General features: G+C 43.1%; 1 protein-coding gene across 3 annotated transcripts in view; it reads right to left on the minus strand.

Annotated features, from left to right (window-relative positions):
• The window catches only part of CDKN1A (cyclin dependent kinase inhibitor 1A), a 15,501-nt gene extending 4,850 nt beyond the window's left edge, over positions 1 to 10,651 (minus strand). The window contains exon 1 of one of the 3 annotated variants that reach the window (XM_070745266.1): positions 10,595 to 10,651. The gene's annotated coding sequence lies outside the window, so the exon portion shown is untranslated. Of the gene's footprint in view, positions 1 to 10,392; positions 10,520 to 10,594 lie in introns of those variants that run through there. The other 2 variants (XM_070745265.1, XM_070745267.1) reach the window with 2 other exon arrangements.
• Positions 10,652 to 12,256: the final 1,605 nt, after the last annotated feature.

Raw genomic sequence — 12,256 nt, forward strand, 5'->3', positions numbered from 1 at the left:
CTCTGGGTGAAAAAATATTTTCCTTTATTTGTCCTCGCTTTCTTACCTAGGAGCTTTAGGGAGTGCCCCATCGTCCTAGTACTGTGTGATAGAGAAAAGAATTTTTTGAAGTGTATAAAATCATGTATCGGATGGAAAAGGGGGATAGAGAAAATAATTTTTCTCTATCCACCTTTTCCATCCCATGCATGATTTTATACACTTCAATCAAGTCACCCCTTAAACGCTGTCTTTCAAAGCTGAAGAGACCAAGGCGTTGCAACCTGGTTTCATAAGGGAAGGGCTCCATTTCCTTGACCATACCTGTTGCCCTTTTTTGCACTTTTTCCAGTTCCATTACATCCTTCCTGAGGTGAGGTGACCAGAACTGTACACAGTACTCCAAGTGTGGTCTCAACATTGATTTGTACATCGATTTGTACTTATTTTTTATATTTATATTTATGTTTATGTTTATATTATTTATATTTATATTTAATTAATACATATGTGGTCCATATGTAGTGCATATTCTGGATACAAACCATATCTTTTTAAAAAACGGAACCACATAGCATTGTAGTTATGAGGTCCTTGGGATATATTTTACCAAGAGTTCACCCTGAGAAAGAAGAATGTCAGGGAATATTTGAAGAATTAAAAGTTTCTTTGGAGTAACTTTTACCAGCTTCCAAGTAGTTGTTCTCTGCCCTAAAAATGCCAGTTCCTCCTAATGTTTAAACAGTTTTGAACACAGAAAAAGAGTTGCCCAATAGTAATAAGTAATGAAATGCTTCTCGTCCATGGAGAACTGAACAATTTACACAACCCAAATATTAACTTTGTTGTCTCACGTAATCTTTGTCTTACTGGAACAGTACAACAGGGCACCAACAAAGGCAGGTACAATGCAAAAGAAAGTCCTACGTTTAGGATACAGCATTTAGCACTATGCAGAGATTGGATATGTTAAGTTGGCCTATGAAAGTGTAAATTTCCACTGTCAGATATCTATTGTTTATATCTCAGCATTCAGATAGGCCTAATGTTCTATTTCACAATTTCTGCAGATTTTCTGTCTTTATTTACTCCAAAAGGTACTTACTTAATACAGGACTCAAATATTTCACCCACTTATATTCTGAAGTACTGTTAAAATAGAGATTATAACTGCAGCAAACCGTGTGTGTGTGTGTGTGTGTGTGTGTGTGTGTGTGTGTGTAAAATCAATCAGGGTGATACAGGGTCATAATACAGGCATACAAAGGACTGCATTGTGATCCTGTGCCTGCCAACTTGCCTTTTTTAACCTTACTCTTTGGACTGGATTAAATTAGCCTGGAATAACCTCTGATTCCCCAGACTTTTTAAAAAATAGAAAAGATGTATGAAAGATATTATTTAATATATCCATTATAACATTTGTGATAGCATCATCATAGCATGAAACTCAATGCAACACAATAAAGTTCCTGTTTAAGAACCAGGTAAAAGAAAACCCTGAATCAAAAATAAACACTACTAGCAAAATAGTACTTTTCCATCCATATCTTTTTAATATTAACAAGTCCAGGTCTGTGGTTGTGCAGTCGTTTACAAATGTCACCGTATTTCCTGCAACAATATGAGTGCTCATTTTCCCCAACCTCGGAAGGATGGAAGTCTGCATTAACCTTGAACTGACCAGGATCCAACTGCCGAAATGCTGTGCAGCTGGCAGTCAGCAGAAATAGCCTGCAGTACTGCATTCTAACCACTGTGCCACCACATCTCTAATGGAGTTTGCATTAACTATTTCAATGTGTTTGATATCTTTAACCAATAAACAATGTCGTCTGGCGGGACCCAGGGGAAGAGCCTTCTCTGTGGTGGCTCCGACCCTCTGGAACCAGCTCCCCCCAGAGATCAGGATTACCCCCACCCTCCTTGCCTTTCGTAAACTTCTTAAAACCCACCTCTGCCGTCAGGCATGGGGGAATTGAAACATCTCCCCCTTGCCCATGTAGTTTTTGTGTATGATTCGGTTGTGTGTTGTTTTTTATATATTGGGGTTTCTTTTTTTGGACTTTTTAATCTAAAACTGTAGCCTAGATTTTTAAATATTAGATTTGTTACTATGTATTGTTCTTCACCATTGTTGTGAGCCGCCCCGAGTCTGCGGAGAGGGGCGGCATATAAATCCAATAAATCTAATCTAATCTAATCTAATCTAATCTAATCTAATCTAATAAAGAGCTAGTTTGGTGTCTGCTCATTATCTCCCCTCCAGTCAAAAGGATCATCACAAGGCAAGTAGCTAAGGCAGACCTGGGCAAGGGGTGGCCCATGGGCCCCATCCGGCCTGCCTGCTGTCTGTGACCAGTCCACCCGCTATCTGTAACCGGTCCACGGAGGTCGGGGTCCGCTCCAGTGAAAGGATGAAAGAGCTCACCGCGTCTGCCGGAACTCCTCCAGTTCCTGCTTTCCTGATGAATCATGAGGAAAGCAGGAACCGGAGGAGTCCCGGCAGACGTGGTGAGCTCTTTCATTCTTTCACTAGAGCAGACCCCGACCTCCTACCGAAAGCGGCCGAGCACAGAAACCACACAAACACTCCAGCGCAGTGACCGTGTTGCATCGTGTTGCCATAAAACAAACAATTAGGGGTCTGTAGAGTGGGTCTGGGTATACTATATACAGTATTGGGTAGAACTGAGTTAATTATATTAGTCCGGCCCTCTAAAAACCATCCCAATTTCTCATGCAAAATTAATTGCCCACCCCTGAGCTAAGACTTATATTCTGTATCAGTCCAATAAGGCCATCCTGCATGAATGCCATTTTTCAGTTATGAATCCCATTAATGAAGAGCAGACGAATGAAGAGCCTCCAAGCATGATTTCTGACCAGTGTATAAACTGAAGACCCATTTCACTCTTTGGCAAGCCACCTTTATTTGAATATACAGTGGTACCTCGAGATACGAGTTTAATTCGTTCCGGACCTGGGCTCTTAAGTCGAGCAGCTCTTATCTCGAACGACTTTTCCCCATAGGAATTAATGTAAATAATTTTAATTGGTTCCAGCCCTCAAAAAACTCACAAAGTTAGTCTAAATTATGCAGAAAGACATGTTTTTAATGAAGAAATGTACATGTACATATAAATGAATAATGAAGTTTCTTTCACTTAACTTGTAAACTTTCTTAAACTTTTAAATTTACATATGTTCAACTTCTCTGCCATCCAATCCTGTAGGACAGAGGTCCCCAACCCTTTTTGCAGCAGGGACCGGCTTTAAGCGATCAAGAGAGGAATGGGTGAATGAATGGACGGAGGGTGGGAAGGAAGGAAGGAAAGAGGGAAGGGACAGGAACAGGAACAGAGGAAGGAAGCAAGGAAACTTATGAAAGGGGAGAGTAAGAGAGGAATGAGTGAAGGGAGGGAGGGAGGGAAGAAGGTGGGAAGGAGAAAGAAAAGAAGAAATAGAGGAAGGGAAGGTAAAAGAGAGAAAGAAAAAGAGCAAGAAAGAAAGAAAGAAAGAAAGAAAGAAAGAAAGAAAGAAAGAAAGAAAGAAAGAAAGAAAGAAAGGGGGAAGGGACAGGAACAGAGGAAGGAAGCAAGGAAACTTATGAAAGGGGAGAGTAAGAGAGGAATGAGTGAAGGGAGGGAGGGAGGGAAGAAGGTGGGAAGGAGAAAGAAAAGAAGAAATAGAGGAAGGGAAGGTAAAAGAGAGAAAGAAAAAGAGCAAGAAAGAAAGCTACAAGCACCCCCCCGAGCCCCCCAGGCCAGCTGCAACCTTTTAAAACACGCGCGCCGCTTCGCAGCTGTCTCCTGAAGCCGAACGCGGAAGTTAGCGTTTGGCTTCAGGAGACAGCTCCTTGGCGCTTGTATCTCGAATTTGGGCTTGTAAGTAGAACAAAAATATCTCTCCCCTCCCAGCTCTTATCTCGAGTTGCTCTTAAGTAGAGCAGCTCTTATGTCGGGGTTCCACTGTATACTGCTCAAAATAAATAAATAAAGGGAACACTCAAATAACACATCCTAGATCTGAATGAATGAAGTATTCTCATTGAATACTTCGTTCTGTACAAAGTTGAATGTGCACAGCAGCAGGTGAAATTGGTTGTCGGTGTTGCTTCCTAAGTGGACAGTTTGATTTCACAGAAGTTTGATTTACGTGGAGTTATATTGTGTTGTTTAAGTGCTCCCTTTATTTTTTTTGAGTAATGTATATGCATCTTTCCATGCAGAGGCTCTGGATCAAAAAGCAAAATTGAATTGCAATGCACATGTCTCTGTTTTAATTGGTCAGTGCCTCTCCAAACAGTTTTCACATCTGCATTGCTCAGCATACTGATGTTGCTAAAGAAGAGGCAAAGAGATTAAAAATAGTAGCAGCCTTCACATGCCCATTACACACAGCTCATGCCAGATGACATCACTCAGAGCTTTAGTCACATCAGAACAAGTCCAGGCAGGTTCGTAACTGCCAAGGGACAGGCCACAGTTGGATGAGTTTTTAACTCACCACTTCAAGTCACTAAAACGGGATGCTTACCAGATAATTGCAGTTCTCGGCTATTTACCCCACAAATATTAGCTCTGCATTGCATTTCTTTATTCTTGCTCTTTCATTGGGAACCAAGTTCCAGTGAAATGATAGGCATGCGTAGCTGTGGAATTCTGAAAGTTGAATTCCACATTTTAAAATGGTCAAAGTTGAGAAATATTGGCCTAGCACAAAGACAGACAACAAGCTTGTGGACTGTTGACATGGTTCAAAAGGAGTGAGGGCACAATCAACTGTAACAACATCTGCCTGACAACAGTGCTTGCATCTCAACTGAATTAAGGCCAATCCATAGCATAGCACATATACCACATCATAAATACTTGTAGATCAATCCTTGGGGGAGGTATAATTAGAATATACCATAGTATATACTGTATGCGTTCATTACAGTATATGACAAAACAACTCCAGACAATTTTTTAGATGGCTTCTGCTACCCCTCCCAGACCCCTGATCACTGGAATATTGATTAGCCAAAAGGAGATCAAGTTAGTTCTATTTTTTATTAACTTCTACCAACTGGCAAAGGTATTTTCAAGATTACAGATTCCTGGTTTCCAAACCAACTTGTTTAATGAAATATATTTAAAGTGTTCATTTCTCAGAATATATAATAGTTTTAAGTGTTATTCAGAACTTTTTCTTTATCTTCCTTGCTGCCTCCCACTTGACAAAATATGACAAAATATAAGTCTAATAAAGCAGTTAAATACACATATATACCAGTTCAGTTATCAATGAATTTAAGCAATAGGTTTTTAAGTACAGGTATTTTTACGTCATCCACAGTCCCCCCAAGTCGTACAATTAAAAAAGTAGTCTTGGTTAATTCTAAGTAACTGAGTTCCACTGTGGATACTTGTATACTTATACATTTTGTGAACACTTGTATACTAATATGTGCTCTGTAGTGCATTACTGCAGCTGACTTGAGAAAAGAGATTTGTTTGTGGGTTCATATCCCTAGCCACATTGAGTTGTTGTGTAGTGTGCCCGTTGAGCCCATCTATTTAGTGATTCAGTAAGCAATAACTAAGTATGTTATGCAACTGTTCACACATTGTCATTCACTATGAATTTTCACAAGTGTTTCCACTGCAATGACTTGGTTCTCAACCTACTTCAAGCCACTAACCATGGTTTACAAACTATAATGGTGGAATTCTCACAAATGCTATAAATCACAAAGAAGGAAACCGCATCACAACTTACACCATGAACCCAGCCCTGCTGCCTGTCACACAAACTGCCAAAACTAATGTTTCTCTTGGCTAGGAGTCCAACTCTCTCAGTTACCTATCCAAACCAATTGCTCTGGAACTGTTACCGCTAACTTCCCTAACTTTTTTCCAGAAATGTTGGACTACAGCAGTGTTTCTCAATTATTTTCTTTTACACCTCCCTAGGAAGAAGTAAAAAATTTGCACACACACCCAACTCTCTGCCGGGACAATTGTTTGCAATATTCAGCACATTTTCGCTGAAAAAACCTCAAGCAGCTTATCAGCGCGATTGGGGTATAATATGTTTAAGTGATGCCTTAATTTATTTGGTTTCACGCTGTCTGCTATCAACATTTTCAGATACAGTAAACATACAGGTCTTTCTGTGTCTCCCACCATAGTCACAGTGAAGCCAAGCACTACATACACTTTATCATATTTCCTCCTCTTAGTTTTCAGGAGACTTACATTTATCTCCATCTCTCTCCTCCTTTCTTTTCATCCTTATGAAATAGTTTTCCATGGTGTCTCTTAAGGGTTTATTATATGCACTTCATATCTCTTACTCTGTGCTGTGTGCTATTGCTTGGTGCAAAAAACCCTACTTCCTGTAGCCAAAAAAAAGCATGTACCTCCCACATCTCTCCAAGCCCCCTCAGGGGGGTCACCCCACTATTTGAGAAACACTGGACTACAGCAACTCCCACACTCCCCTTAACTTTGGCTGCTGTGAGTTACCAGAAAATTATTCGCCACCTCTGTTATCAGGAGAGACGGATCTCTGTAGATACAGTAATGCCTATTCTTCTTATACTACTCTCATAATATCCTTCTATTCTCTAATTGATCTATTCTTTCTCTAATATATTTTACTCAAGTATGACCTCTATAACCTTCACTGTGTATTATTGTGCACTGGAATAAATAGATAGATGGATGGGTGGGTGGGTGGGTAGGTAGGTAGGTAGGTAGGTAGGTAGGTAGGTAGGTAAGAGAGAGAGAGATAGAATAAATAAGACGTAGCCATCTTTCGAATCGCACCACAAATTTTAAGCCTCCGTTTTTACCCTGCAAAATTTGGATTGACCATCCTTGTTCTCTGCCAGCTCCGGCCAATCAAAATTTAGGTCACCATTGTTGAAACAGTAGTTATCCTCTCTTGCTCTCGGCCTCCCCCCATCCCCACTGCCGCACTTCCAGCAGTTCAGCGGCTGCAAAAGTTGGTTGCGCGATTGGCCGCTTTATTTATTTCAACGCTGGAAATCGGCTGTCTTGGTCGGACGTGTTTTTTCCCCTCTCAAGCAGACCCTTCCCGCTCGACCCCGGCGTAAAGCAACCCAGGGACTTCCTTATCGCCAACGGGAGGAGCCGAGGAGATGTGCGAGACGTTCGCAAAGCTCCGCCAAACGTGGGGGGGGGGGAGGTTACGTCATCTGGTACCACAGCAGTCGCGTCACGTGCCGGCTTGGAAGTTGCGAAATCGCCCACTTAGTTGCCACACCGCCCGGACAGGGTTCGCTGCCAGGAAATGCGAAACGTGCGCCGAATTTACTACGGCTCCGCCTCTCTTTCCTCCCCCCCCCATGTTGCCCCCACCCTCCCTTCCCTTCGGGAGCTTAGGGGTTAGTTGGAGTTCTTTCGAGGTGCGTTCTTTTACCTCCCCCTACCCTACAAAGAGCCTTTGTGAACAGGAGCAAAGGAATGAGAAAACCCCAGGTGCAACCCAGGCGCACCAAGTGGCATCTTTTAGAATAGAATACATTTATTTGGAATAAATACAATTTTCTGCTATGTTTTATTGTTGTAAGCAGGCCCTGAGTCCGCCAGAAGGGTGGCCTATAAATTTATTTCATACATACATACATACATACATACATACATACATACATACATACATACGATTTCTATGCCACCCTTCTCGATGCGACTCACACACACACACACATATACTCCTATATACATTTGCATTGACTGAAATTCCTTCAGTCTCGAAAGACCCTGGTATCATGCTCTGGATTCCCCAGGCCCAGAGCATGAAGCCTGGATAGGTTAGTATGGAGTATATTTATAACCTAATATAAATATTATAATATAAGGGGGGAACATAAGTGCACTAGTATGCCTTCCATCCCCTGTCCAATTGCCTCTCCTATATTTTATATACTGTATCTTCCATTCAAATATCTTTTCCTCTATTCTTCATTGAGGTATTCTATTCTCATATCTTTTCTTCTATCCTTTCCCTGATATTTACTACCACATTTTTATTCTCTTTAACTTTCAATTTGTATTGGACTAATAAATAAATAAATAAAATAAATAAATATATAGAAAACGTGTTATATTTCAGAGATATTAAGGGGGGGGTCTGCTGCTTGGGTAACAGTCTACATACATACATACATACATACATACATACATACATACATACATACATACATTTTAGAGTAGAGTAGAATATTTTATTGGCCAAGTGTGATTGGACACACAAGGAATTTGTCTTTGGTGCATAAGCTCTCAGTGTACATAAAAGGAAAAAAATACGTTTGTCAAGAATCATGAGGGACAGCACCTAATGATTGTCATAGGGCTCAAATAAGCAATCAGGAAACAATATTAATATAAATCGTAAGGATACAAGGAACAAGTTTCAGTCATACTGTCATAAGTGGGAGGAGATGGATGATAGAAACAAGGAGAAAAAAACTAGTTTGGGAATTTAGGCTCAGCCTCCATTAAAAACCCGGTTTAAGTGCTTCTTCCTTCAACCACCTCACTCCCTATCTGTCTCCTCAGTAGGAAGGAGGGAAAGCAACAGTGAGAATACCACACAGCTGCTGGAAGACACCAATTCAATAACTCGAACCAGTAAACAAAACAAAAAAACCCAGCCTCCGTCTAGCCGCTTTCCTGCCATCGCCTCGGGCGCGTGCCCGAGTTTTTGCGCGCGGCTCTTAAAAAAAATAAGGGTGGCGGGGGGTGAAGCACAGCAGCGTAGCCGGGCCGATTCTCTATCAACAGAGCCAGAACAAAAATAAAACTCCGTTTGGGAACAAGGAGTTCCCAACTTGAGACAAGAACATCGGCGGGGCGTGGGGGGAGGCGGAGAGTCGGAACAACTCGTGCGTCCAAACGCCCCAAAACCCCTCCCAGTGACACGGGCTATTTTCTCCTCACAGAAGCCAGAGGGAGACCTGAGGGAAGGACGCCCGAAAGACAGGAAGAGTCTAAACTCCTTAAACTGGAGGCGTTCAAACTTGACTACTTGAAGACTGGTGGACTTCAACTCCCAGAATTCTCCAGCCAGCATAGCTGGCTAGAGAATTCTGGGAGTTGAAGTCCACCAGTCTTCAAAGCTGCCAAGTTTGAGGACCCCCTGCGCCTCAGTCAAAAACGAAGGCGTTTCTAAACGTCCCCCAAACTGACAGGGCTGGGCCTACTCTCCTCTTACATCAGAGAGTGACTGTCACTGAATCACTCCAGGCCGCCGCCGCCGCCTGACTTCCCCACCCCCTCGCAAGCGGCAGCCTCCGCCGCAGCCACCGCAAGCCGCCACGCCAGGGCATGCCCCGACAAAGCTCCTTTCCTAGGCATGGAAAAAAAATAGTATAAACGTAGCTGCTGACCCGAGAGCACCCCTTTTGGCGAGGCTGGAAAAGGCTCCTTTAAGAGAGTTCGGCTATGGCCGTGGGCATCACCACTGCCCTATTAGACACGGACGCACCCGGTTCGAGGAAGAGCGCACAAAATCAAGTTTCGCCTCCGGGAAAGAGGAGAAGTCTTCCCGTCAGTTCTTTTTTTTTTTTCCAAGAACGTTTCTCCGATTATCAGCCCAATCCTGCCACTTCTCCTTTTTTTGCTGCGACGTTGAACTTTGGGTATATATATATATATAAAGGACTGAGGGAATAAAATTGCACTCCAGGGCGCGCGAACATCGGCAACCCGTTTCTTTTTCCTCTCCGTATCCGCGGGCTTTAAAAAAAAACCTTAGATTTAGGGGGATTAATAAGGGCGAATCGACCACGATTCAAAGTTCAACTCACCGAAGAGATTTATTAATCAGGTTTCTATGGGACTCAGCAAACGGATACAAAAAAAAAAAAAACCCAAGAAGACTGGAGAACTTTGGGGCAAGAAGCGTCCGGCTGGACGCTCTTCTCACACTTCCAAAATAATGAGCCTGTTAATTTCAATTTGGCTCCTCTGGGAGCGAGGAGGAAAAGCGCGCAAAAAATCCCAAAACAAACCCCATCATCCACCTTACGAGCAGCTAGAGAGGAGGATGAGTGGAAAGAACAGGTGGAAGGACGAGGTCGCCTCTACGGGAATGCAGGATCGGCTTATTAAAGCCGGGATCGAAAGGGCGGGGAGGGCGGAGAACCGTTCACTTATGCGGCTACTCGGCCTCAAGGTTCCCTCGGTCCGCTGATCTTTCCTTCCCTTCCATTTTCACAGCCGCAAACCCTATACAGTATAGGGAAATTGGTTCATTAGCCCATCGTAAGAGGCCGGGATGCTCCAGGATAATCCAGGGGGGGAAAGGGGGAGAGATAGCAAATTCCAATAGAGAGGAACGTAATCCCAGCCCCGAAGCACCGCCACCCACCCAAAAAAGCACCCAACCTGACAGTACCTGCGCGCGTCCGGCGTTGCCTAAACAGCTCCCCCAGTCCCGGTAGGGAAAGAAATAGAACCCCGATATTCCTATAAAGCGGGACCGCAATACTGTATTCGTAAACGCATCCGAACAAATACGCCCTTGCAGCGCTGATGCCGTAGCCCAGCACTACATAAATAGGCGGAGGGGGGGAATGTAGGTTAGACGCAATGCTCACCTCCTCCCTCAGCCGCTTGAGGAAAAAAGCGCCCTCTGGTCCGCAGTTCTGAGCTCCGCCGCTGCTGCAAGACTACATAAAGCCTGCAGAAGCCCGCCTCGAGAAGAGGCGGGGTTTTTTCTGCTGCGTCTCTCCCTCCTAGGAATTTCCGAAGGTCCCGCCTTGCGAGGGAGCCCAGCTTGCTCACGCACCGGCCCCGGGAAGGAACCGGGCTCGTCCGCGCCAGACGGGAGAGAATTGACTCGCCCGGGGTTAATTTGACAGTCTCCAAAAAGAAAAGAAAATACGACCTCGACTAAATGTAAATTCGAGCGGCCGTTGATTCGATGGGGTCTTTTAGGTTTTCTGTTCGGTGTGATTGATTGACTGGTTGGTTGGTTGATTTGGATTTCTATGCCGCCCTTCTCTGTAGACTCAGGGCGGCTTACAAAGCAAAAATAAATATAGGTGCTGCTGAAAAAAATAAAAAATAAAAGGGAACACTCCAAGAACACATCCTAGATCTGAATGAATGAAATATTCTCATTGAATACTTTGTTCTGTACAAAGTTGAATGGGCTGACAGCATGTGAAATTGATTGTCCATCAGTGTTGCTTCCTAAGTGGACAGTTTGATTGCACAGAAGTTTGATTTACTTGGAGTTATATTGTGTTGTTTTGAGCAGTGTATAAAATACAACATGTAAGAAACCCAAACATAAAATCGGGTCTAAACTAATTAACAATATTCACAGCTGATTCAAACCGCCTGAGAGAGGAAATTTTGACCAAATGTATTTCAAGAATGAATAAATAAATCGGTGCCTTCCTCTTGGTACAATTCCCAGGAAGCATTCCCCAAAAGTTACTTTCATTCGGACCATCTTCCTGTGCAAGAACAGATGGAAATACAGAAGGATCATACTGATGCACCCTGCAGAGAAGAGACCATGCCTGACAGATTTCTGACAGATAAAATACACATTCAGAAAAGTAATCCACATTCAAAAACTTGTCCGGCCTCAAAATGCAGGACACAACAGACAGTGAAGATAGCTTAGTGAACCTTTTTCTCTTCGGGTACCAAAATAGTGTAGGTGCATGCTATTGTACGCTTGTGTGTGCCCACATCTGTATTCAATGCCCCCTAAGCATCTGCACTCCCCCATTTTCTGACTTCCAGTGGGCCCAGTAAGACAATTTTTTGCCCTCCCCGGGCTCCACAGGCTTTCTTGGAGCTTGGGGAGGGCAAAAACACCACCACCCTTGGGGATGCCGAAAACGCCCTCCCAGAGCCTCCATGCGAGCAAAAAAATCAGCTGGCAGGTACTCACATGTGCGCTGGACTGAGCTAGGGCAAGGGGTCAGGTGCCCGCAAATATGGCTCCGTGTGCCACAGATTGCCATCATGGTCTTAATCCTTAAGGCAGTGCTGGATTTAGGAATAAACCAAACAAGCTGCATTTTACGATTTCACAATCCACGGCGCCTCACAAAATTTCAAAACAGCAGATTATTGATTTTGCAAACAAATTTGTTATTGCTAATATTAATAAAGGTGCTGCTAATTGTCAGCATTTTGTATATACAGTATCTTAATGTGTCAAAATTGTTTAAAATATTGTATTATGTATAAAATTGTATTTATGTATATTGTTGTGGCAAGCTCTGGCCCAGCTCCTG

The sequence above is a fragment of the Erythrolamprus reginae genome, chromosome 3 (assembly GCF_031021105.1).
Source record: "Erythrolamprus reginae isolate rEryReg1 chromosome 3, rEryReg1.hap1, whole genome shotgun sequence".
NCBI classification, from domain to species: domain Eukaryota; kingdom Metazoa; phylum Chordata; class Lepidosauria; order Squamata; family Dipsadidae; genus Erythrolamprus; species Erythrolamprus reginae.